This window comes from Schistocerca gregaria, chromosome 5, assembly GCF_023897955.1.
Source record: "Schistocerca gregaria isolate iqSchGreg1 chromosome 5, iqSchGreg1.2, whole genome shotgun sequence".
In the NCBI taxonomy this organism is placed as follows: Eukaryota; Metazoa; Arthropoda; class Insecta; order Orthoptera; family Acrididae; genus Schistocerca; species Schistocerca gregaria.
In genome coordinates, this window is record NC_064924.1 from 487,558,413 (window position 1) to 487,583,244 (window position 24,832).

Consider the following 24,832-nt stretch of genomic DNA (forward strand, 5'->3'; position numbering starts at 1 on the left):
GAAAACAGCAGAGTCAATTCGGTCATAGAGCAGAGTATTTGCTCAGCAACGTAAATATTCCACCCCCATTAGCTTTTGGCACTCTATAAATAGGATCGATGGCGTTCGTGTCGTTCGCACTCGATTCTCCGCTTATGGGACGATAATACCTTGTGTATGGCACTGTTTTAGTGTTGGCCTAGCAGTTGCTGCCTTACGGGACGATCAGTAATCTGAAGCCATGGCTGGTGGAACCAGGCATCCAGCACTGACGTCAGCACAGCAAGCAGCGCAGATGGTAGTCCGAGTGTCTACCTACACGCCTCCGTTGCAGAGCAGAAGCTGCTCTAATCTCCAGCATCGTACGGGTATGAAACCCCACCTGACTGGCAGGCCATGTTCAGCATTCCGACGAGTACACGGCATCCAGCATCGCGGTGCACTTGAGGGGACAACGCGGGCAGTGATCTGGGAGGGACTGAGTATTCCCGGAAACGGCGTGTGTGTCAAAACACACACGTCGTGGTCACCACTGTCTTCAAGCCGAGCTACCGACGCGGCGTGCCTACGTTGCCAGTGGGTGGCAAAACCGATGTATCATGGTGTTTGTTATCGACTTCCACTCAGACTTAATGCAGCGTCGTCGTCAGCCGTGGGTCTGCTATCGGATTCTTCTCCGGATTACATAGCTGTTAGTAGGCGCAGAAGAAGTAGTAACGACTTCTGTTTTCAGTACTAAATGGAATAATTTTGAATGTTGTCTTATTGCAACTAACGACGCCGCACAGTTCCTCGGTGTGCTTCCATACGTTTACACTACTGGCCATTAAAATTGCTACACCAAGAAGAAATGCAGATGATAAACGGGCATTCATTGGACAAAAATAGTATACTAGAACTGACATGTGATTACATTTTCATGCAGTTTGGTTACATAGATCCTGAGAAATCAGTACCCAGAACAATCACCTCTGGCCGTAATAACGGCCTTGATAAGCCTGGGCATCGAGTGAAACAGAGCTTGGATGGCGTGTACAGGTACAGCTGACCATGTAGCTTCGACACGATACCATAGTTCATCAAGACTAGTGACTGGCGTATTGTGAGGAGTCAGTTGCTCGGCCAGCATTGACCAGACGTTTTCAGATGGTGAGAGATCTGGAGAATGTGCTGGCCAGGACAGCATTCGAACATTTTCTGTATCCACAAAGGCCCGTACAGGACCTGCAACATGCGGTCGTGCATTATCCTGCTGAAATGTAGGGCTTCGCAGGGATCGAATGAGGGGTAGGGCCACGAGTCGTAACAATTCTGAAATGTAACGTCCACTGTGCCGTCAATGCGAACAAGAGGCGACCGAGACGTGTAACCAGCGGCACCCCATACCATCACGCTGGGTGATATGCCAGTATGGCGATGACGAATACACGCTTCCAATGTGCGATCACTTCGATGCCGCCAAACACGAAGGCGACAATCATGATAGTGTAAACAGAACCTGGATTCATCCGAAAAAATATCGTTTTGCCATTCGTGCACCTAGAACTGACATGTGATTACATTTTCATGCAGTTTGGGTGCATAGATCCTGAGAAATCAGTACCCAGAACAATCACCACTGGCCCTAATAACGGCCTTGATAAGCCTGGGCATTGAGTGAAACAGAGCTTGGATGGCGTGTACAGGTACAGCTGACCATGTAGCTTCGACACGATACCATAGTTCATCAAGACTAGTAACTGGCGTATTGTGAGGAGTCAGTTGCTCGGCCACCATTGACCAGACGTTTTCAGATGGTGAGAGATCTGGAGAATGTGCTGGCCAGGACAGCATTCCAACATTTTCTGTATCCAGAAAGGCCCGTACAGGACCTGCAACATGCGGTCGTGCATTATCCTGCTGAAATGTAGGGTTTCGCAGGGATCGAATGAGGGGTAGGGCCACGAGTCGTAACAAATCTGAAGTGTAACGTCCACTGTGCCGTCAATGCGAACAAGAGGCGACCGAGACGTGTAACCAGTGGCACCCCATACCATCACGCTGGGTGATATGCCAGTATGGCGATGACGAATACACGCTTCCAATGTGCGATCACTTCGATGCCGCCAAACACGAAGGCGACAATCATGATAGTGTAAACAGAACCTGGATTCATCCGAAAAAATATCGTTTTGCCATTCGTGCACCCCGGTTCCTCGTTGAGTACGCCATCGCAGGCGCTCCTGTCTGTGATGCAGCGTCAAGGGTAACCGCAGCCATGGTCTATTAGTCCACGCTGCTGCAAACGTCGTCGAACTGTTCGTGCAGAAGGTTGTTGTCCCCATATGTTGACTCAGGGATCGAGACGTGGCTGCACGAGGCGTTACAGCGATGCGGATAAGATGCAAGTCATCTCGACTGCTAGTGATAAGAGGCCGTTGGATCCAGCACGGCGTTCCGTATTACCTTCCTAAACCCACCGATTCCATATTCTGCTAAGAGTCATTGGATCTCGACCAATGGGAGCAGCAATGTCGCGATACGATTAACCGCAATCGCGATGGGCTACAATCCGACCTTTATCAAAGTCGGAAACGTAATGGTACGCATTTCTCCTCCTTACACGCGGCATCACAACAACATTTCACCAGGCAAGGCCGGCCAACTGCTGTTTGTGTGTGAGAAATAGGTTGGAAACTTTCCTCATGTTAGCACGTTGTATGTGTCGCCACAGGCGCCAACCTTGTGTGAATGCTCTGAAAAGCTAATCATTTGCATATCACAGCATCTTCTTCCTGTCTGTTAAATTTCGCATCTGTAGCACGTCATCTTCGTGGTGTAGCAATTTTAATGGCCAGTAGTGTAGTATGTGTTTCCCAACCCAGTAGAGGGTGGCCTCTACAGTACTGTTAGGTGTTTACAACACTGTCTCCCACGAGTACGCGGCTTCTTCGAGTCCTTCGCAGTGATCACGCAACACATGACGCTGTTCACGCACCATACACGTCATACCAGACCTGGTAACGACACAAAACACGAACAGCACTAATAACTCGGGTGGACGTTTTAACTGTCACAGAGAATAGCAGCATTTACATACCCCTCGATAGTGTGTAGTTGTCAAAAATTATCTTGACATCCGGCCATGTCTCCCGGATGCTTCACTTTTTTTTGTTTTCACGTAGTATGTTTTGAAGATTCCACCTTGAGTGAAAGACTATTTCTTACTGCTTACTGTTGTGTGACGGTGTACACAAACATCAGCATTTGGTTCTTTATTTTTCTGTCGGTCTTGTGTGGTGTTGGTGGTATTTTTATACAGTTTTTCACCTGAAATTCTGAAACTGGTAGTCATGGTTTACATGTTGTCACAACACTATTAACTATATCCACTTCACCCTATGGTTCAATGTTTAATTTTCATATATATGTTCCGTTAGAGTGATAAATGTACAGCAAAACTCTTGTTACTCAAGGTGGAACGCTCAAACTATATTTATTCTTACAACAAATAAATATGGATGCTAAAACTGCTCTGATAGGGACGATTCTGTTCATCTCATCAAACACCTGATTCGAAGTTTGTATAGTACTAGAGATCAGATTGCCCTTTTTATGCCCATATTAACAAGAAATACAAATATGGTAATAAATGAAACATCAATTAAATATTTTATTTTCCAAACAGTGGCATCGACAATATTATTATTTTCAATTTTGCTGATTCAAATAAAATATCCCGTAGGATGATAGAAGAGAATTCATCCCACCAGTAATAGATTTAGACTACTATTATAGTTTGGAGCTGCAACATTGCACTTTTGATTACCATAAGTTATAGGTGCATCAGGTTGAAATAATTTCCTAACACTAATAACACCTCGAAATGATTGTGAATTCTATCGGTAGGCAAAATTCACATTTACTAGGTACGAGGGTTGACTGAAAAGTTATGCTTCCACCTTCGTTTCTCTTAAACAGTTGGCAGCACTGGTATGCGGCAGGTACCGGCTTGTTCCGTAGCCTCTTCTCTACAGCTCCAGATGGCGAGAAGCCTCAGCATTGAACGGTTGTGTTATTACAGTGTAGACGGTCAGTCAATACTATCTAAGCAACGTCCAGTCATTGAATTCTTGACAACAGAAGGTGTCACCCCAAACGAAATTCATCAGAGAATGAAAACAGTTTATGGTGATTGTGCTGTTGTGAGTGCTGTGCGTAGTTTGGCAGGTTAGTTGAAAGACGTTGAGGCGGAAACAGCTGACCTGCGCGACAAAGATCTCGACGTCCTGGTGACAGCAACCGTCGAGTCTCACAAGCAAAATATTGACAGACTGATTCAGGACGATCCTCGTATCACTCAGAGAGAAATTACAAGCACAGTCGGCATTTCACAAGAAAGTGTGGGTCACATTATTGCTTTGCTTGGCTACCGGACAATCTGTGTACGATGGGTACCCCAGATGCTGACTCCTGAAATAACAGCACACAGACTTGAAATCTGCCAGAAACTACTTTCGCGTTCCAAGAATGAAGACGCACAGCATTCACATAAACAAAATCACCATAAAATGCTTTCATTCTCTGATGACTCTCCTTTGAGGTGACACCATATGCAGTCAAGAATTCAGTGACTGCACGTTGCTAAAATCGCATTGACCGACCATCTGCGCAGGGTTCCATATTTTACACTGTAATAGCACAACCGTTCAATTCTGAGGCTTCTCGCCAACTGGAGCTGTAGAGAAGAGGCTACGGAACAAGCGAGTACCTGTCGCATACCAATTCTGCAAGCTGATGGAAAGCTACGAAGGTGGAGGCGTTACTTTTCAGTCAGCCCTCGTAAGTTCGACTTCCCATGCGTGCTAGACCTTCAATGAAGAATTTCAGCATTGCAGAAGTCGAGCAACATAGTTGACGTAGATTACGTTAAGGTTTAGACATGCTGGATGTACCGGAAAAAAATCATCGGTAACGTCGACTTGTTCCTTTTGTTACGCCCACTTTACGTACCCCGTCGGCTAATTAATTATCTGTAGCAGATATTCATTTCGGTAGGAGGAATTCAAAGAGACGTTTAATGTTGCTCAGTACTCGTGAAAATGGTGGAGAAGGACGTGGATAAGTTTTTGCTGTTTGCTGGTACGTACGAGCAAGTAAGGTGTCTGGGAGAAATTCTGCCTCTTGCCGTGTCAGGTAGCAGACTTAATTACCATCCGCATATTGTCTGATGAAGGTGCTGCGCACAAAATAACAGATGAGCTTTTATTTATGTCTTTTTCAAGCAGTACCTTTTCTGCAAGGAACAGAATACTATTTGCATTCACTGGAAAGCAGTTATTACATTTCTATCTATAAAATAACTTCTATGTGCAAACGGAGTTGATTTTGACGACTGAGATGTTATGAATAATGGAAAGTTCAATAACAGCAGCATTGCCTTTTGTGTCTTATTGACTTAATTTAGTAACCATAAAAACCCGCCACTTGAATAATGAATTGTTGGAACAAGCAATTTATTTAGCGGCTAAGATCGATATAGATTCTCCTTCATTCGTACAATTATATGTTTTTTTTCTCACGATTATGATGTTCCGTCATTTCTTTTATGAGATGCGATTTCAACTTACAGCGTGTCCAGCTGCAGTACAATGATTTTTGAAGACTGTAGTATATGGTTTCACTTTAAATGACAAAATCTTCAGATTCTTTATACTTTGTAGACTCTTCTTTGCATATAACCGTCTGAAGAAATAATTCAATAAATAAATTATAGTTTGCTTTCAATATTTTCTTACTCATAAGCAAAGTCAGTATCAGAGTTTGAGCAAAACGTCTCAGACATTTACAGAGTATGAAGAAAGTCACTGGGTCGTAGTGAGTGGATACAGACCTGTCAGATACGAAATGCTGTGGTCTTAGCTACACATATGTTGCTCCGTCATGTTCTTTTTCTTCTTTTTCTCCTTCCACTAATTCGATTGTGTTTAATTGATGATAAAATCGAGTGGTTCTCGGCCAGATACATCATTTTGTGACTGAAGCCATTTCGGCTGCTTGCATGTTGTGTGTCCGAAGTGTAAGTGCCGCGTGTTAGTGACTGTAAGAAAAGTGTGTACAGTGTAGTGAAGTGCTCGTGTTGTTGAGGATAATGGGAGAAAATATGTCAAGAAACCTTAAGCCGACGCTTAGTCTGCTCCTCCCGAATATCACCAAGAGGCGGCTGATGCTGAACGTAAATGAATGTACACACATCGAAGAAAGTTTTGCATCACCCTGGTTCCTAGAAGTCCCGAAGATAGACGTTGACTGTGGATGTTGTACCAAAGACACAGTCCCTTTGACTGTCCTGAGATGTCACTAAACGCGCCCAAAGATGTAAACAACCATACATGAGCAGCGCCTATTAGAGGGAGGGGGTCCTACAGTCGATCAGTTCCAGCCATTCCACCAGGAAGGAGGTACACTGCTCGTGTTGTCTGTAGTTCAACCATGCCTAAACGGTCAATATCGGACCCATTACCCTGTGTCACATTATGTCGTTTCATAACTGTTAAAAGCATCCCATGTAATTGCAGATGGCCGTAGTCCATCTGTTTAATGACGCCGGCCTGCCGATAATACAAACTTCAGAGGGAGCTTCACAGGCGAAGCACGGACTGTAAATGAACGAGGATAGAGCGGAAATAAAGAACAGATTTTCATTTTGTACAGTAATAACAAAATATTTGTTTTCGCTTTGAAGCACGTGACCATAAGCGTTCGTTGTTATTGCGACCAATAAAATTTCTGCGTCACTAGAACTATCTTCAGTGCTACTGAATTTCTCCTCTCCGTCTCTCCTATTGTAGTTTTTCCCGGTACATCTCCTCCTGTAATCAATCTGAGTTAGAAGGACGTGAAAAGAAGCAGTGGCTGAGAAGTGAATGACACATGATCGTAGTCTATCCTCAATACTATTCAATCTACACATGAAAAAAAGGTTTTTCATCACCCCGGTTCCCAGACCTCTGGAAGACAGACGTTGACTGTGGATATTGTGTCACAGATACAGTCCCTTTGACTGTTCAGAGATGTCACTAAGCCCTCCCAAAGATGTAAACAACCATGCATCAGCAGCGCTAATCACACGGAGGGTGTCCGACAGCTGATCAGTTCCTGTCATTCCACCACGAAGGAGGTACACGGCTCGTGTTGTCTGTAGGTCAACCATGCCTAAACGGTCAATATCGGTGTTCAATCGCATTGTTACTTTGTGCCAGGAAGGGCTCTCAACAAGAGAAGTGTCCAGGCGTCTCGCTGTGGGCCAAAGCGATGTTGTTACGACGTGGAGGACAGAGAGACAGGAACTGTCGATGAAATGCCTCGCTGAGGCCGCCCAAGGGCAGTAGATGACCGCTACCTGTGGATTATGGCTCGAAGGAACCCTGACAGCAACGCCACCATGTTGAATAATGCTTTGCGTGCAGCCACAGGACGTCGTGTTACGACTCAAACTGTGCGCAGTAGGCTGCAAGATGCGCAATTTCACTCCCTATGTCCATGGTGATTTTCGTCTTTGCAACCACAACACCATGCAACACGGTACAAATGGGCTCAACAACATGCCAAATGGACCGCTCAGGATTGGCATCACGTTCTCCTCACCGATGAGTGTCGCATATGTCTTCAACCAGACAATCGTCGGAGACGTGTTCGAAGGCAACCCGGTCAGGCTGAACGCCTTAGACACACTATCCAGCGAGTGCAGCAAGGTGGAGGTTCCCTGATGTTTTCGGGTGGCGTCATGAGGGGCCGAAGAACGTCGCTGGTAGTCGTTGAAGGTGCCGTGACGGCTGTACGATACGCGAATGCCATCCTCCGACCGATAGTGCAACCATAGCGGCAGCATATTGGCGAGGAATTCGTCTTCATGGACGACAATTCGCGCCGCCATCGTGCACATCTTGTGAATGACTTAATGACTTCCTTCAGGATAACAACAGCCCTCGACTAGAGTGGCCAGCATGTTCTCCAGACATGAACCCTATCAAAAATCCCTGGGATATATTGAAAAGGGCTGTTTATGGACGACATTATCCACTAACCACTCTGAGGGATCCACGTGGAATCGCCATTAAGGAGTGGCACAGTCGGGACCAACAGTGCCTTGATGAACTTTTGGATAGTATGCTACGACGAATATAGGCATGCATCAATGCAAGAGGACGTGCTACTGAGTATTAGAGGTACCAGTGCGTACAGCAATCCTGACCACCACCTCTGAAGGTCTCGCTGTATGGTGGTACAAGATGCAATGTGTGGTTTTCATGAGCAATAAAAAGGGCGGGAATGATGTTTATGTTTATCTCTATTTCAGTTTTCTGTACAGTTTCCGGAACTCTCGGAACCGAGCTGATGCAAAACTTCTTTTGATGTTTGTAACATACTGCTCATACATAGGAAAGAAATCCACAACTGTGCAGCTATACTGCTGATGAATTTCGGGTCATAGTATCTATCGTAAAGAAGTCTAGAAGTCAGAGTGTCCTTACGTGGAATGACCACGTAAGACAAACGGAAGAAAAAGAAAATTAATAGGATGAATCTTAAGGAAAAGTAACTCACCCACGAAAGAAATGGCTTACAAGGTGCATATTCGACCGATTCTTGAGTAGTGTTCATGACTCAGGCACCATTACCAAGTAGGGATGACAGAGGAGGTGGAGAAACTCCAAGGAAGAACGTCGGGTTTCGTCACGGGATGGTTGGTCGGTTCGGGAGCGTTGCAGGGATGCTCAGCAAACTCCAGTGGCAGCCGCTACAAGAGTGGCGTTGTGCCTCACTGAGCGGTTTGCTATTGAAATATCGAGAGAGTATTCTCTAGGAAGATTCGGAGAACATGATTACCACTTCCAACCACATACATCTCGCGAAATGACCACTACGAGAAAATTCGAGACGTTAGGTCCAATACAGAGGCTTACAACTATCATTCTTCCCAGAGGCCATTCGCGAGTGGAATAGGGAAGGGGTGATTTGTTGGTGGTTCATGAAGTACCCTCCACCACACATCGTCATGTGGCTTGCAAAGTACTGAAGAATTTTTTGTGAGACGATTTATCGAGGAGTATGATTTACTGATTAATTTCATCAGAAGGTTGAGAACGTATAGTTAATGATTAAGGGGTAGTGAGCCGTGGTGATTTAGTGATGGAATCACACCACTTGATCATTCCTGACTGCATTAGCACTCGGATCTTGTGTGTCTGTGGACCCCTGGGAGGGACTGTTTTAAAGGATCGTAAGGAACACAGCATGTTGTTGCCGTTTCGCTAAGTAATGGGTAGAGTAGCCCCCACAGAGGTGATCATAAGACGTGATTCAGATCGACTGGTTAGACTGTGGTGGTACGGGATGGATGAATTTATCTTTGCCTTGTGCGTGAAGGAGTAAGGATCATTGCGTAATTGTTGCTGTTTGTTTTCGGCATCGATGATTTGCGGGATTTCTTCTCCCGTTTTGAGGAACTTACGTAACAAGGGAATTGTGAATGTTTTTAGTGGAACGTCTACCCTCTCATCTTTAGAGTGTGCCAAAATACTGAAGAGTGTTATGTGTTAGTTGGTAGGATTGTGTTACTGTTAAATGGTACGACAACGTCTTTATTGAGTGGGTGAGTTTGGCCAGAGGATAGATTTGGCGGCAGGAACTGCAGAGGCCGTGAGAAAAGAAAAGATACGATTGCGGGCGTACCGAAACGCGTACGGGTGGATATGACAAGAACTGGAGAAGGACGTCGGGGAAAAGGCGACTCTTTAGCTTTGTTACCTTCTGAGTGATGCATCAGAGTTCACAGTAATGGGCGTAAGCATCGGTGTTAAATGTAGATATGTCAACCTGTTTGTTCCTTTGTGTGTATAATCCTTTAATACACTCCTGGAAATGGAAAAAAGAACACACTGACACCGGTGCATCAGACCCACCATACTTGCTCCGGACACTGCGAGAGGGCTGTACAAGCAATCATCACACGCACGGCACAGCGGACACACCAGGAACCGCGGTGTTGGCCGTCGAATGGCGCTAGCTGCGCAGCATTTGTGCACCGCCACCGTCAGTGTCAGCCAGTTTGCCGTGGCATACGGAGCTCCATCGCAGTCTTTAACACTGGTAGCATGCCGCGACAGCGTGGACGTGAACCGTATGTGCAGTTGACGGACTTTGAGCGAGGGTGTATAGTGGGCATGCGGGAGGCCAGGTGGACGTACCGCCGAATTGCTCAACACGTGAGGCGTGAGGTCTCCACAGTACATCGATGTTGTCGCCAATGGTCGGTGGAAGGTGCACGTGCCCGTCGACCTGGGACCGGACCGCAGCGACGCACGGATGCACGCCAAGACCGTAGGATCCTACGCAGTGCCGTAGGGGACCACACCGCCACTTCCCAGCAAATTAGGGACACTGTTGCTCCTGGGGTATCGGCGAGGACCATTCGCAACCGTCTCCATGAAGCTGGGCTACGGTCTCGCACACCGTTAGGCCGTCTTCCGCTCACGCCCGAACATCGTGCAGCCCACCTCCAGTGGTGTCGCGACAGGCGTGAATGGAGGGACGAATTGAGACGTGTCGTCTTCAGCGATGAGAGTCGCTTCTGCCTTGGTGCCAATGATGGTCGTATGCGTGTTTGGCGCCGTGCAGGTGAGCGCCACAATCAGGACTGCATACGACCGAGGCACACAGGGCCAACACCCGGCATCATGGTGTGGGGAGCGATCTCCTACACTGGCCGTACACCTCTGGTGATCGTCGAGGGGACACTGAATAGTGCACGGTACATCCAAACCGTCATCGAACCCATCGTTCTACCATTCCTAGACCGGTAAGGGAACTTGCTGTTCCAACAGGACAATGCACGTCCGCATGTATCCCGTGCCACCCAACGTGCTCTAGAAGGTGTAAGTCAACTACCCTGGCCAGCAAGATCTCCGGATCTGTCCCCCATTGAGCATGTTTGTGACTGGATGAAGCGTCGTCTCACGCGGTCTGCACGTCCAGCACGAACGCTGGTCCAACTGAGGCGCCAGGTGGAAATGGCATCGCAAGCCGTTCCACAGGACTACATCCAGCATCTCTACGATCGTCTCCATGCGAGATTAGCAGCCTGCATTACTGCGAAAGGTGGATATACCCTGTACTAGTGCCGACATTGTGCATGCTCTGTTGCCTGTGTCTATGTGCCTGTGGTTCTGTCAGTGTGATCATGTGATGTATCTGACCCCAGGAATGTGTCAATAAAGTTTCCCCTTCCTGGGACAATGAATCCACGGTGTTCTTATTTCAATTTCCAGGAGTGTAGATATGTTGTAGTGTAGGCTATGGGCGTAATTGGTGTATAATTTCTCTGTTTCTGTCTTTCTGCTGTCAAAAACTTATTTTTCCTCTTTCTTGTTAGTTGTAAGGCTTTTATGGGTTAGCGGGAAGGCTAACGAGTAGTAAAGGTGGAATCGCCAAAGTCACAGAAATCTTGTGGGGCGTATCATATCAGTAATAGTAAACACTTCATTAAATAAAATCATAGTTAAGAGACAACAAAAATGAAAGCTAGCATAATTAGGTCATCAGGTGTAAATTTAATTCGGTATGAGAAACGTTCTGATCTTAAGTTCGTAGATGATGGAAAATTTTGAGTGTTGTGTAGATTAAAAGTTGTGTACATTCTGTCTGTCACGTAGCATGATGCATTGTGAGTGTGATGTTCGGTCGCCTTCAGTGTCTGTTATCCGCTAGGAGAGCAGGTGGAGTATTGTCACGGAATTCCTTCTGCAGTGATTAAGTCATAATGTAGTGTTAGTGATGCCTATGTCGCGAGATGTTAACTTTTAGTCAAGTTTAGATGTTGGTAACGTGCGGATCATATTAATTTCTGACTCTCATAGGGTGGTGAGAACTCGCTGGAGGAGGTGACGAGTGTGCGTGTTACTACGAGAAATTGATTAAGAGCTGAGCGTTAGTTGTTTGCTGAAGGCCACAGTCTATTTTTCGAATTTTGGATGATTCGATTTTGTCTTGTGATGTCCGTAGGGTAGTAGAGTACATGTGTTAGGTTCAAGAGGACAGCGACGAAATTTTGCTCACACCTAGCGAACGTTTCGGACCATTGTGGGTATTTATTGGCCCACGTCGAGGGTACGTGAGGACCCTGCGTAGTGAATGACACATTCTTCTTTTCTTGTTGTTGTGGTCATAAGAGCAGGATGAGAGGTGACTAGGAGGAAGGTTCACTGCCGGATGCTGGTACGGAAGTAGTCGCGGATAATAATGCAGTGTAACGACGAGTATGGGGTACATCAGGAATAAACGAAGGACGTATAAGCAGTATGTCGTGAATTGACTAACGTAATATGCTCTTTTCTTTTGTTTGGAAGGAGATTTGAGAGGACCAGTTACTGAGGTAAGAGGATGGATGTAAGCCAACAGCTATCTTTAAGGAACGAAAGCATAGTCTTTGCAGAAGGCAGAATAAGCGAGTCCGACATTCACAGGAATTAATTATGCACTATGTCAAGAAGGATACGAGTCAGTACGTGACGAGGACGAAAGGAGAAGTACAATGAAGGTGTGCTAAAATAATGTTGTATTTAGTGCTTGTCGTCAAGTAAATCAGTTGTAAGTAATCCATGAAATCTTCACGGGTTATCAGCCGAGTGGCGTCGTCTTCTAGGCGCAACGTTTCAATGGATTGAAGATGATGGATACGCAATCCATTGAAACGTTGCGACTAGAAGACGACGCCACTCGGCTGATAACCCCTGAAGATTTCATAGCTGAAATACCCCGAGAAAGCCTGCAGTTGTAAGTGATGTTCACTGCAGATTGTTAACAGTAAAAGTAGCGGAATTTTGCTCCATATTAAAATAGCCTGGAGTCGTTTGTTTGTTCTGTGCCCATATTTGGTGTTAGGAAAGTCTGTATCAAAGTGGGTCCATCTGATCAAGAGGCAAGTACTTGGCGATTGGTGATGTGATATGAAAGATACTTGGAGGTGTCTAAGAAAGTTGTAATTTAACAATGCCATGTGACACGAGGGTTGTGCTCTAGTTGATCTAAATAACGGGGATATTTTACACATATTAGTCTTACGCGTGGATTAGGGTAGGCTGCATGCAGCCATAACAGAAATATTTGTGACAGTAGATAGCTTAATCCGTACTAGCAACTAACAGCAATAGAATGTGTCCGTAAAAAAAAGTCAGAACTGTACACAAAGTTTGGTACTGCTTCGTAGCTGACAGATGCAAGAGTATTTCGTGTTAGTCATATTATTCTTAACCTATGGTGTGGTAGAATTTGATGTTACGGATAAAGTTGTAATCATATCAACTGTAGGTTTAAAGTAAAGATAAACAGTCTCGCCCGCAAGAAAATTCTTTTTTGTGGTTGCCGGTTTCGGTCAGTTACTTTCTTGAGACCTCATACCAAGTAGGATGTTGGTAGCCGGTGGCTGTGAACGGAGCATGCGTTACGAACTCCACGAACGTCAACAACTATCAGTAGAGTTGATGTTCGTGGAGTTCGTAAAGGCTGCACCGCTCACCGCCGCCGCCTACCGACATGGTACGAGGTCTGAAGATGGTCAGTAACTGACCGAAATTGGTATCCACAAAAAAAGGCTTCTTGCGGTCGAGACTGTTTACGTTCATTTTAAAGTGCTAAGAAAAACCGCTGTTCTCCACGAGAAATGATCTCAAAAGTTACTTTATCAATTGTGGGTACTGTTCGGTGACCTCCTTCACGTTAACAAATGGAAAACCATTTAACGTTTCTGTGTAAGTCTTAGGCATGCTTTACTGTGTATTGTAACCGAGTTAGAGATCTTAGTATTTTGTATGCCGATATCTCTATGCGGATACACAGGATGAGTCGGTTGACCCCATAGGGCTCGACGTTTGGAGCAGGTAATGTCGGACAACAGATTGTGGACGATGGACGGGACGGTCAGCTGTCCGAACGGATGAGAAGTCGAATGAGGCAAGCAGGCGGCGGCAAAAAGAGGACTTGCTCACTCCTCCAACTACAATGAAGGTGGCAGCATGGAGTCGCTGATGTCCTTTGGAGCGGGTGACGGAGCCGAAAGGTAGCGCATGGCATGGCCTTAGACGCTTCCCACGGTGGCAGGCACAAAAACAAAGTGTGTTTGGAGTAACGCCAGTGACTGAATGAGCAGCTACCATAACAGCATCTACCAACGTGTTACGCGAAAGCACAACTAAACGATGGTCACCTTATGTGCTTCCACTTATGGGACGATTCCTAGGCCTCGGCTTCCAGTAAGATGAATGAGCCTCCGAATATTACACTCAGAGCTCTCCGCAGCACACACTGAAACTGTACGTTGGATAATAAGCATCATATTTTTCTTCTCTGTATGAGAAGTACAACCTTTCTCCACAGAAACTTTTAGCACTATATCTGTCTTCTCTGTATGAGAAGTACAACCTTTCTCCTCGGAGACTTTTAGGTTCGAGGAAACATCGTTGTGGTGTAGCTCTTGGACGGAATACTGTTCCAGGTAATTCCCGTCCCATTAATGATTTTGTTTCATTTGCTCTGAGAGAGTCCTGATTGCATTCCCTGCCTTTGTGTCTTCGAGCAGCGAACCAGCCTTGTCACCACGTGGCCGACCACACTTACTAGTGTTACTGAGTGTAACCATGGCCATACTGCAGGGACCACGGCAGTTTGTGTACCTGTGCGAGGATGCCACGATATACCACGACTCACACCTTCCGCCAGTAAAGATGGGCATGCTCCTGCCACAACTGGGTAGTGACGAGTTGTTGGACGACATTACCAGAGGAATAGGATGCGTTGAAGTATGTCGGTAGACTTTGCTACAGAGGCACCGAGAAGCAATGTAGAGAGCCGTCAACTATCATAGGTAACCGCCAGTTTCGCGTTATGAACTGTCCATTTTCGAGACCTTGTAGTGTAACAGTGCCGTGTGTCATGCGTGTGAATGTTCTAGCTGCAGAACAATTCAATGAGCTTGGACAATCGATCATAACCATGTAAATTATCTTGCGTACTTCCAATTCTTCTCAGACACGGGTTCCCAGGTGGATGCCGTGTTTCTTGACTTTCGCAAGACGTTTGATACAGTTCCCCACACTCGTTTAATGAACAAAGTAAGAGCATATGGACTATCAGACCAATTGTGTGATTGGATCGAAGAGTTCCTAGATAACAGAACGCAGCATGTCATTCTCAATGGAGAGAAGTCTTATGAAGTAGGAGTGATTTCAGGTGTGCGCAGGGGAGTGTCGTAGGACCGTTGCTGTTCACAATATATTTAAATGACCTTGTGGATGACATCGGAAGTTCACTGACGTTTTTTTCGGATGATGCTGTAGTATATAGAAAGGTTGTAACAATGGAAAATTCTACTGAAATGCAGGAGGATCTGCAACGAATTGTCGCATGGTGCAGGGAATGGCAATTGAATGTCAATGTAGACAAGTGTAATGTGCTGCGAATGCATAGAAAGAAAGATCCTTTATCATTTAACTACAGTATTGCAGGTCAGCAACTGGAAGCAGTTAATCCCATAAATTATCTGGGAGTAGGCAGTAGGAGTGATTTTAAATGGAATGACCATATAAAATTAATCATCGGCAAAGCAGATGCCAGACTGAGATTCATTGGAAGAATCCTAAGGAAATACAGTCCGAAAACAAAGGAAGTAGGTTACAGTACACTTGTTCGCCCACTGCTTGAATACTGCTCACCGTTGTGGGATCCGTACCAGATAGGGTTGATAGAAGAGATAGAGAAGATCCAACGGAGAGCAGCGCGTTTCGTTACAGGATCAATTAGTAATCGCGAAAGCGTTACGGAGATGATAGATAAACTCCAGTGGAAGATTCTGCAAGAGAGACGCTTAGTAGCCCGGTACGGGTTTTTGTTGAAGTTTCGAGAACATACCTTCACCGAGGAGTCAAGCAGTATATTGCTCCCTCCTACGTATATCTCGCGAAGAGACCATGAGGATAAAATCAGAGAGATTAGAACCCACACGGAGGCATACCGACAATCTTTCTTTCCACGAACAACACGAGACTGTAATTGAAGGGAGAACCGATGGAGGTACTCTAGGTACCCTCTGCCCCACACCGTCAGATGGCTTGCGGAATATGTATGTAGATGTAGATTAGGCTCATGATCTTTAAAAATCAGTGACTCCTTTCGGTGAAATAGTCGTCTACTTTAGTTGTGTGGAGTGCGATTCGACCAGGATTCAGCAGACGGTCGTGCAAGTTGCCTGCTACACTCGTGAATACAACACAGGAAAGATCAAACAAGCAATTCTGTGTATTGATAGAATACAACCACAATCGTACAACAGTCACAAAGACAATTGTGGCATGTAAGTAAATAACGTGTCAAGCACAGAAAAGGAAAATTTGAGTTGTTGGTGAAATTACGCTGTAAATGTCAAGGCCACTGACATATTTTCTGACAAAAGTACCAGAACAGCGGCAGACAGTGTTTACAGCTGTCTAAAGATTACACTCTCAGACATACGTCGTTGTTCAAATAATGAGACATGCGCCAACTCTCTGACGACAAAGGTCATTGTTCTGATTATGAGGTTATAATTAACTACTTGGGTGGAACCATTTACTTACCTTATAGAAAAGCGTCACTCTGCGGAAACAGAACATTAGTTTTTGGTAAAATGACACTCATTTATGTCTAGCGATAGTGATTTTTCTCACATTAAGAAAGAAAGAGGATAGCTGTGTGTGAAGTTCTGGATGATTCTGTTAGCCTTTTAGCCGAATCTACACGAGCAACACCATTCACAATGACTCTTACTCAGGAAAGAGACTAGGCGCGCAGTCGGGAACCGCACGAGTGCTACGGTCGCAGGTTCGAATCCTGCCTCGGGCATGGATGTTTGTGATGTCCTTAGGTTAGTTAGGTTTAAGTAGTTCTAAGTACTAGGGGACTGATGACCACAGATGTTAAGTCCCATAGTGCTCAGGTCCATTTGAACCATTTTCAGAAAAGAGGTTTTTACGACTTCAAGTCAGCTTCTGCAAAAATATTAATTTCACCAATATGCATTTTTCTAAAGCACGGTGGATCTGACTGACTGCTAAAAGGATAGAGGTACTGCAAGTTTGATCAACTCTCAGTGCAACTGATGTGTTCAACAGATATTACATCTTGAAGAGGAACGTGAAGCCTCCCGGTGTTCAACAGTTGCAGCTGGAAACGCTATGCTGTGAACCTAGATTGTCTGAAGAAAAGTGATGGCATTTAGCTAAAATGATTCCAATTGTAAAAGAGGAGGATAAGTGGTTTTACGAGAACCTTGCGAAATGAATGAAACTGGCACTTGCATCGTGATTTCTGTTAAAGCCACTACATACAGAACGTATCATTTTTTCCAGTTTTGTATAATTTTGTTCTTAAACCTACTGACGCCAAATAAAACACATATACGACGTGAAAATTACATAGTTATTGTCTGCACGTCGTGATCCCCAACTTTTATACTGCTTTTCTATAACTTCTATATACATTTTGTTGATTGTCTCTGTATTAGGTTTTTGGTGTAAAACCCACAATTATTTACGCTGCTAAATGCTAACGCAGCTGAAATTTCACTGTTGACAAATTAAAATTCAGTTAAATTCTTGTTATAGAAAATGACCCATCTAACCTACTAGATTAAAAGAAAAGAATATGTTTCTCGTGATGGCACCTATACTACATTGGTAACGCCGTCACACTGGGAGTGTAATTCAGTGAACTAGAACCGCCTGACGGTATGTATTAAAAAAAGGAGTCGCCTTATCAGAACTTTGTGGGTGGAAATGAGTGAGTGCCAAAAAGTTATCTTCAAAAATACTATTTTCTTGTCCTAGGTCAGTACTTTTCCAGCTCAAGTTGGATTAATTTACAATTACTTATATTAAGGGTAAACATCAATATGCGATTTATGAAACACTAGAGCGAAAATATTCAAATTCAGGAAGACTGTATCTGCGCAGAAAGCCCCTCAATGTGCATACTATATCGAGCTTTTACTGAACCGCCAGTGTGACGATATTCAAATTTAGAATTTCCAGGAGGCATCTCAATATTCATACAGTATCAAGATTTTGCAGAATCAGCAGGGCGATAACATTCAAATTTAGAAACTCTGTATATGTGCAGAAGGCACCTGAGTACCCTCTGGAAGGCAGTAAACATGCAAATCACTTTCAAAAGCCTGAGAAACTCAAAAAGGCGACTGTACTTGACAACATCAACTTTCGATCCCAGGACAGCATCAACTCTTGGTCCCTGTACGATAGAGGACTATAGATAGAAAGCAGCCACAAGTTGCGAAAGAGACTCGCATATTGTGAACTATGCAGTGCAAAGACAACGTAAACAAGACCAGTCATCGTGTAATTGGCCCAAAGTGACTACCTGACTGACTCTCGACCCTCAGACATTCCAAAAAATTACCGTAGGAGGGGAAGAAACCGGAGGCTTGCCACATACCCGCATGCAGGGAAAGCCTGCAGAAAACCTCCCGGATTTTCCCTATTGTCTTTCCAACGCCTAAAGGGACCTGTTCTAGTATCGACAATGCTAGTTTGTCAAACCTGTAATATATTGAAGCGACCTTGCACTATCAACAACATTAAAAAAATTGTCAACTAACTACGTGATTTTACGAGGTGAGGATGTCGAACCGCGAAAAGAAAGAGTGTGCTGCTATTATATTAGCTATAGCTTGCAAGCAACAGAAAACAACGAAAAAGAGGAGATGGATCAGAGATTGGTTGAAAAAGGGAGCGACTGGTCACATAATAATTTACTGACTGAAATCAGAATCACGGACCCGACAGATTTCGTAAATTTTTCCGATGAGTTCTGCAATGTAAGACAAGTTGCTAGTGTTGATGAGAGATGAAATAGAGGAGGAAAGTATGTTAATGAGAGAGGCAGTCGCGTTCAAAAAGAGATCAGGAGTAACTTCGAGACGTCTGGCTAGAGACAGGTCATTTTAATGCTCGGAGTTTGGTTCCGTAATATGAGGAAGCACAATTAGCAAAATTCTATGGAAGCCTGTGAAATAATGGTACCTGACTCGTTAGGACCTGTTCAGACAATAAACGTAAAACCTTTTTTTAACGCTTTGTGATAATTTGGTGAAACTGACATGCATTTCGCAGACCACTTAGTAGTCATTGTAGATATGCGACGTAAGTTTCGAAATTAGAGTGTTTTTCAAAACTGCTTTGTAGCAACAATCTATACTACACTCCTGGAAATGGAAAAAAGAACACATTGACACCGGTGTGTCAGACCCACCATACTTGCTCCGGACACTGCGAGAGGGCTGTACAAGCAATGATCACACGCACGGCACAGCGGACACACGAGGAACCGCGGTGTTGGCCGTCGAATGGCGCTAGCTGCGCAGCATTTGTGCACCGCCGCCGTCAGTGTCAGCCAGTTTGGTGTGGCATACGGCGCTCCATCGCAGTCTTTAACACTGGTAGCATGCCGCGACAGCGTGGACGTGAACCGTATGTGCAGTTGACGGACTTTGAGCGAGGGCGTATAGTGGGCATGCGGGAGGCCGGGTGGACGTACCGCCGAATTGCTCAACACGTGGGGCGTGAGGTCTCCACAGTACATCGATGTTGTCGCCAGTGGTCGGCGGAAGGTGCACGTGCCCGTCGACCTGGGACCGGACCGCAGCGACGCACGGATGCACGCCAAGACCGTAGGATCCTACGCAGTGCCGTAGGGGACCGCACCGCCACTTCCCAGCAAATTAGGGACACTGTTGCTCCTGGGGTATCGGCGAGGACCATTCGCAACCGTCTCCATGAAGCTGGGCTACGGTCCCGCACACCGTTAGGCCGTCTTCCGCTCACGCCCCAACATCGTGCAGCCCGCCTCCAGTGGTGTCGCGACAGGCGTGAATGGAGGGACGAATGGAGACGTGTCGTCTTCAGCGATGAGAGTCGCTTCTGCCTTGGTGCCAATGATGGTCGTATGCGTGTTTGGCGCCGTGCAGGTGAGCGCCACAATCAGGACAGCATACGACCGAGGCACACAGGGCCAACACCCGGCAGCATGGTGTGGGGAGCGATCTCCTACACTGGCCGTACACTTTCTGGTGATCGTCGAGGGGACACTGAATAGTGCACGGTACATCCAAATCGTCATCGAACCCATCGTTCTACCATTCCTAGACCGGCAAGGGAACTTGCTGTTCCAACAGGACAATGCACGTCCACATGTATCCCGTGCCACCCAACGTGCTCTAGAAGGTGTAAGTCAACTACTCTGGCCAGCAAGATCTCCGGATCTGTCCCCCATTGGGCATGTTTGGGACTGGATGATGCGTCGTCTCACGCGATCTGCTCGTCCAGCACGAACGCTGGTCCAACTGAGGCGCCAGGTGGAAATGTCATGGCAAGCCGTTCCACAGGACTACATCCAGCATCTCTACGATCGTCTCCATGGGAGATTAGCAGCCTGCATTGCTGCGAAATGTGGATATACACTGTACTAGTGCCGACATTGTGCATGCTCTGTTGCCTGTGTCTATGTGCCTGTGGTTCTGTCAGTGTGATCATGTGATGTATCTGACCCCAGGAATGTGTCAATAAAGTTTCCCCTTCCTGAGACAATGAATTCACGGTGTTCTTATTTCAATTTCCAGGAGTGTAGTACTGAAATACTCTTACTGTTTAGGTATCAAAGAAGTCTTAAAATACACACTTAAAAAAGGACAGCACGAAGGAATTAACCAAAAGTCGTTCATGTATATCCCAACAAATGATTACAATTTGGATGATTTATGTAAGTGAAAGAGCTTGAGAAATTGAGCATGTCAATAACACACTGGCTCGTCTCTGACCCTTAGGGAAGCGATTATTCGGCTTGACATTGATTGACAGATTTGTTGCATGTCCTCCTCAGACATATCGTGCCAATTTATGTGCAAATCACGCTTTAGCTCGTCAATATCGCCCTAGAGGGGTGACCATCGCTCCCGGTTGTTGGTCTGTATGGAGAACAATAGTCAGGTTGCCAGAATGAGATTTTCACTCTGCAGCGGAGTGTGCGCTGATATGAAACTTCCTGGCAGATTAATACTGTGTGCTGGACCGAGACTCGAACTAGGGACCTTTGCCTTTCGCGGGCAAGTGCTCTACCAACTGAGCTACCCAAGCGCGACTCACGCCCCGTCCTCACAGTTTTACTTCTGCCAGTACCTCGTCTCCTACCTTCCAAACTGTACAGAAGCTCTCCTGCGAACCTTGCAGAACTTCGCAGGAGAGCTTCTGTAAGGTTTGGAAGGTAGGAGACGACCTTTCAGAACCTCGCAGGAGAGCTTCTGTAAAGTTTGGAAGGTAGGAGACGTGGTACTGGCAGAAGTAAAGCTGTGAGGACGGGGCGTGAGTCGTGCTTGAGTAGCTCAGTTGGTAGAACAGGTGCCCGCGAAAGGCAAAGGTCCCGAGTTCGAGTCTCGGTCCGGCATACAGTTTTAATCTGCCAGGAATTTTCAATAGACAGGTTGGTATCCCACCACTATCCTGGGCGTCTCCAGACACATTTGGGTCTGGAATCTCTTGTGATGCGGCCTACTTGGAACTGAGTCCCGACAACCAGCGACTGTCGCCTGCCATACGGCCCAAAACCGGGAGTCATGGTCTGGGGTTCCAGCTCTTTTCATGGCAAGAGACCTTTGGTTGTCGTCTATGACAGACTTACAGCACATCGGTACGTCGACTATACACCCCGTATTGTTGCACTTCAAGGCAAGCCATCCTGGGCTTAAATTTCAGTAAAATAATGGCCGCCGGCACAGGGCGAGAGTTTGTCATCGTGGTCGCCAAAAACCCATCTTGGCCAACAGGGTCGCCGGATATCTTCGCAACTGGCAGCCTTTAGAGCGCATTATGGACAGGGCCCTCGAGCCAGCTCAGGGTGTATGACGATATGACGAACCAGTTGGACAGAATATGGCACGATATCCTTCAGGAAGACACCAAATAACTCTGTCATTCAGTGCCAAGCTTAGAAGCTGCTGGCATAAGAACCAGAGGTGGACCAACGTGTTACTGACTTGCTCAATTTCTGAAGCTTTTTCTCATGAATAAATCATCCAGTTTTCCGGAAATTTTAACTGTTTGTTTGATGTACATGTACATCACAAACTTTTTTGTCTTTGAGTGTAAAAATGGATAACTATTAGACGTTTGAGTTACGAAATTGTTACGTGCCTACTACAAAATTTATTTCTTCGGATCGACAGGGTTTGAAAGTCAGCAAATTAGCTGGGTAAAAAAAGCAATTTTGAGAATCTTTCTTGATCCCTCTCCTGTCTTCCCACCCCCCTTCCTGCTCATGGAAAAATTCCTGCATTAACGCCCATGCTCGTAAAGAATATAAGGGGTTGCGAGCAATGGACACTTCTGGGCCGGCCTGGCCGAGCGGTTGTAGGAGCTTCAGTCTGGAACCGCGCCATCGCTACGGTCGCAGGTTCGAATCCTGCCGGCATGGATGTGTGTAATGTCCTTAACTTAGTTAGGTTGAAGTAGTTCTACGTTCTATGTGACTGATGACCTCAGATGTTAAGTCCCATAGTGCTCAGAGCCATTTGACACTGCTGGGGGGCGATTTTAACCATGTGTCCAGTGCGGGCTTTGGCCGAGCGGTTGTAGGAGCTTCAGTCTGGAACCGCGCCATCGCTACGGTCGCAGGTTCGAATCCTGCCGGCATGGATGTGTGTGATGTCCTTAACTTAGTTAGGTTGAAGTAGTTCTACGTTCTATGTGACTGATGACCTCAGATGTTAAGTCCCATAGTGCTCAGAGCCATTTGACACTGCTGGGGGGCGATTTTAACCATGTGTCCAGTGCGGGCTAGAATTTTCAGATGATTTATTTATTTAATCGTATGGAAAGGGCACCCCCGTCGGGCAGACCGTTCGCCAGGTGCTGGTCTTTCAATATGACGCCACTTCGGCGACCTTCAGTCGATGAGAATGAGAGGCTGGTGATGAGAACAACACAACACCCATCGCCTGGGCGGAGGAAATTCCCCAACCCAGCCGGGAATCGAACCCGGGCCCAGCGGATTGACATCCGTCACGCTGACCATTGAGATACTGGGGGCGGACATTTTCAGCTGAGAATGAATGTTATTCAAATGGCTCTGAACACTATGGTACTTAACATCTGAGGTCATCAGTCCCCTAGAACTTAGAACTCGTTAAACCTAACTAACCTAAGGACTACACACACATCCAAGTCCGAGGCAGGATTCGAACCTGCGACCGTAGCAGTCGCGCGGTTCCGCACTGAAGTCCCTAGAACCGCTCGATCACCACGGCCGGCTAAATGATGTCGTGCAGCTGAAGAAAAACCAATGATGGTTACAATGGCATTTTTTATTGAGGCTTGTTTACAATCACTGGTTGCCGGCGTTGTGAGTATGACGGCGTTTCCGCAGTATGGCGACCTGCGGCTGCTGACTGCACGCCTTCGCTGGTGTGTTACTGCTGCAGTCACTGCAGCAGTGATGGTGAGGCTAGGTCTTGGACTGCACACCCAGCACGCATGAAGTTTGGCATGCTGTGGCCGGCCCTGGTGTACTGCAATGAGTAGATATGCAGAGTTTAACAAATGAAAATATTACTGTGATCTTAGGCTCTCTCGGCTTATGTACTGTTTGAAGGGTTCTCAGGTGTCCAGTCCGATATGATTGTCGAATGCCCATGATACACCTGGAGACTGAGTTCCACAAGAATGGATATGGCAACCGCCAAATCGAGAGGGCCTTCCGACAACAGAAGTGCGGTAGGGATCAAGATGAAGAACAAGACTGAACAAGAGAAAAAATGACTGCCGTTTTTATCTTTTGCAGGTAACAGGTCGTTGGAAATAGGGAGACAGGCAATACAAGACCGACACAGTCTTCCGATCACCGGTCAAGATGCGCGCCTTATTAGGAACGGTGAAAGATGGTGTCGGTCTCAAGAAAGGGGGCAAAGAACACCAACACCAACCGCCTAGGTCACCAAACCCATCTGCCGTAACAGAACATTGCATAAACACTGGACACACAGCGAATTATGATGAGCCAAAAGCAATGGACTCCACATTGGGGCTGCATCTTCAAAGAGGCCATAGAAATTCGCGTAACAGACATCCTCGTCATCAGAGACACTGGTTGCCAATTCAGTAAGACCTGGAAAACAGTACTAAGCTCTATTAAGGAACAACGGTGCAAGCGAAGACGAGATCATTCCGCCACGGCCGCCGAAGAGATACTGCATTCCCCCCCCCCCCCCCCCCCACACAAAGACACATCCCCCTCCCCCCCCCCCCCCTCGCCGCCTACAGCAGCCACCACGCCAAGTGCCGACGGTGCAAGGAACGCACGGAATGGCACCGCGAGCCGCGAGAGATAAATACTAGCTCCAGAGAGGGCACAGCCATTGTATCAGCACCGCCTGATGCTGGCGGAACCGTTATTCGTAAGAAATATCGTGGGCATTCTACGATCGTATCCGGGTGAACACCAGAGAACTCTTCAGACGATAGTCTCACTGGACCCAAATACACTACTGGCCATTAAAATGAGTGGAGGATGTAAGTATGATAGCAATAAACATTAAATGTAGGTAGACAGCAGTAGTAGCCAGCCAAATGGATTTTAGATGGGCAAACGATGTTGTTTCCTGGTTTCCAAGAGATAAGCAAAGACCGTGACGACTAAGCAACGGAGGTTGAGTAGAAGACATTAGGAAACATGGAGAGTCAATACGGATGCAAACATCGAATTGGGAACGTGCCACTGGTAG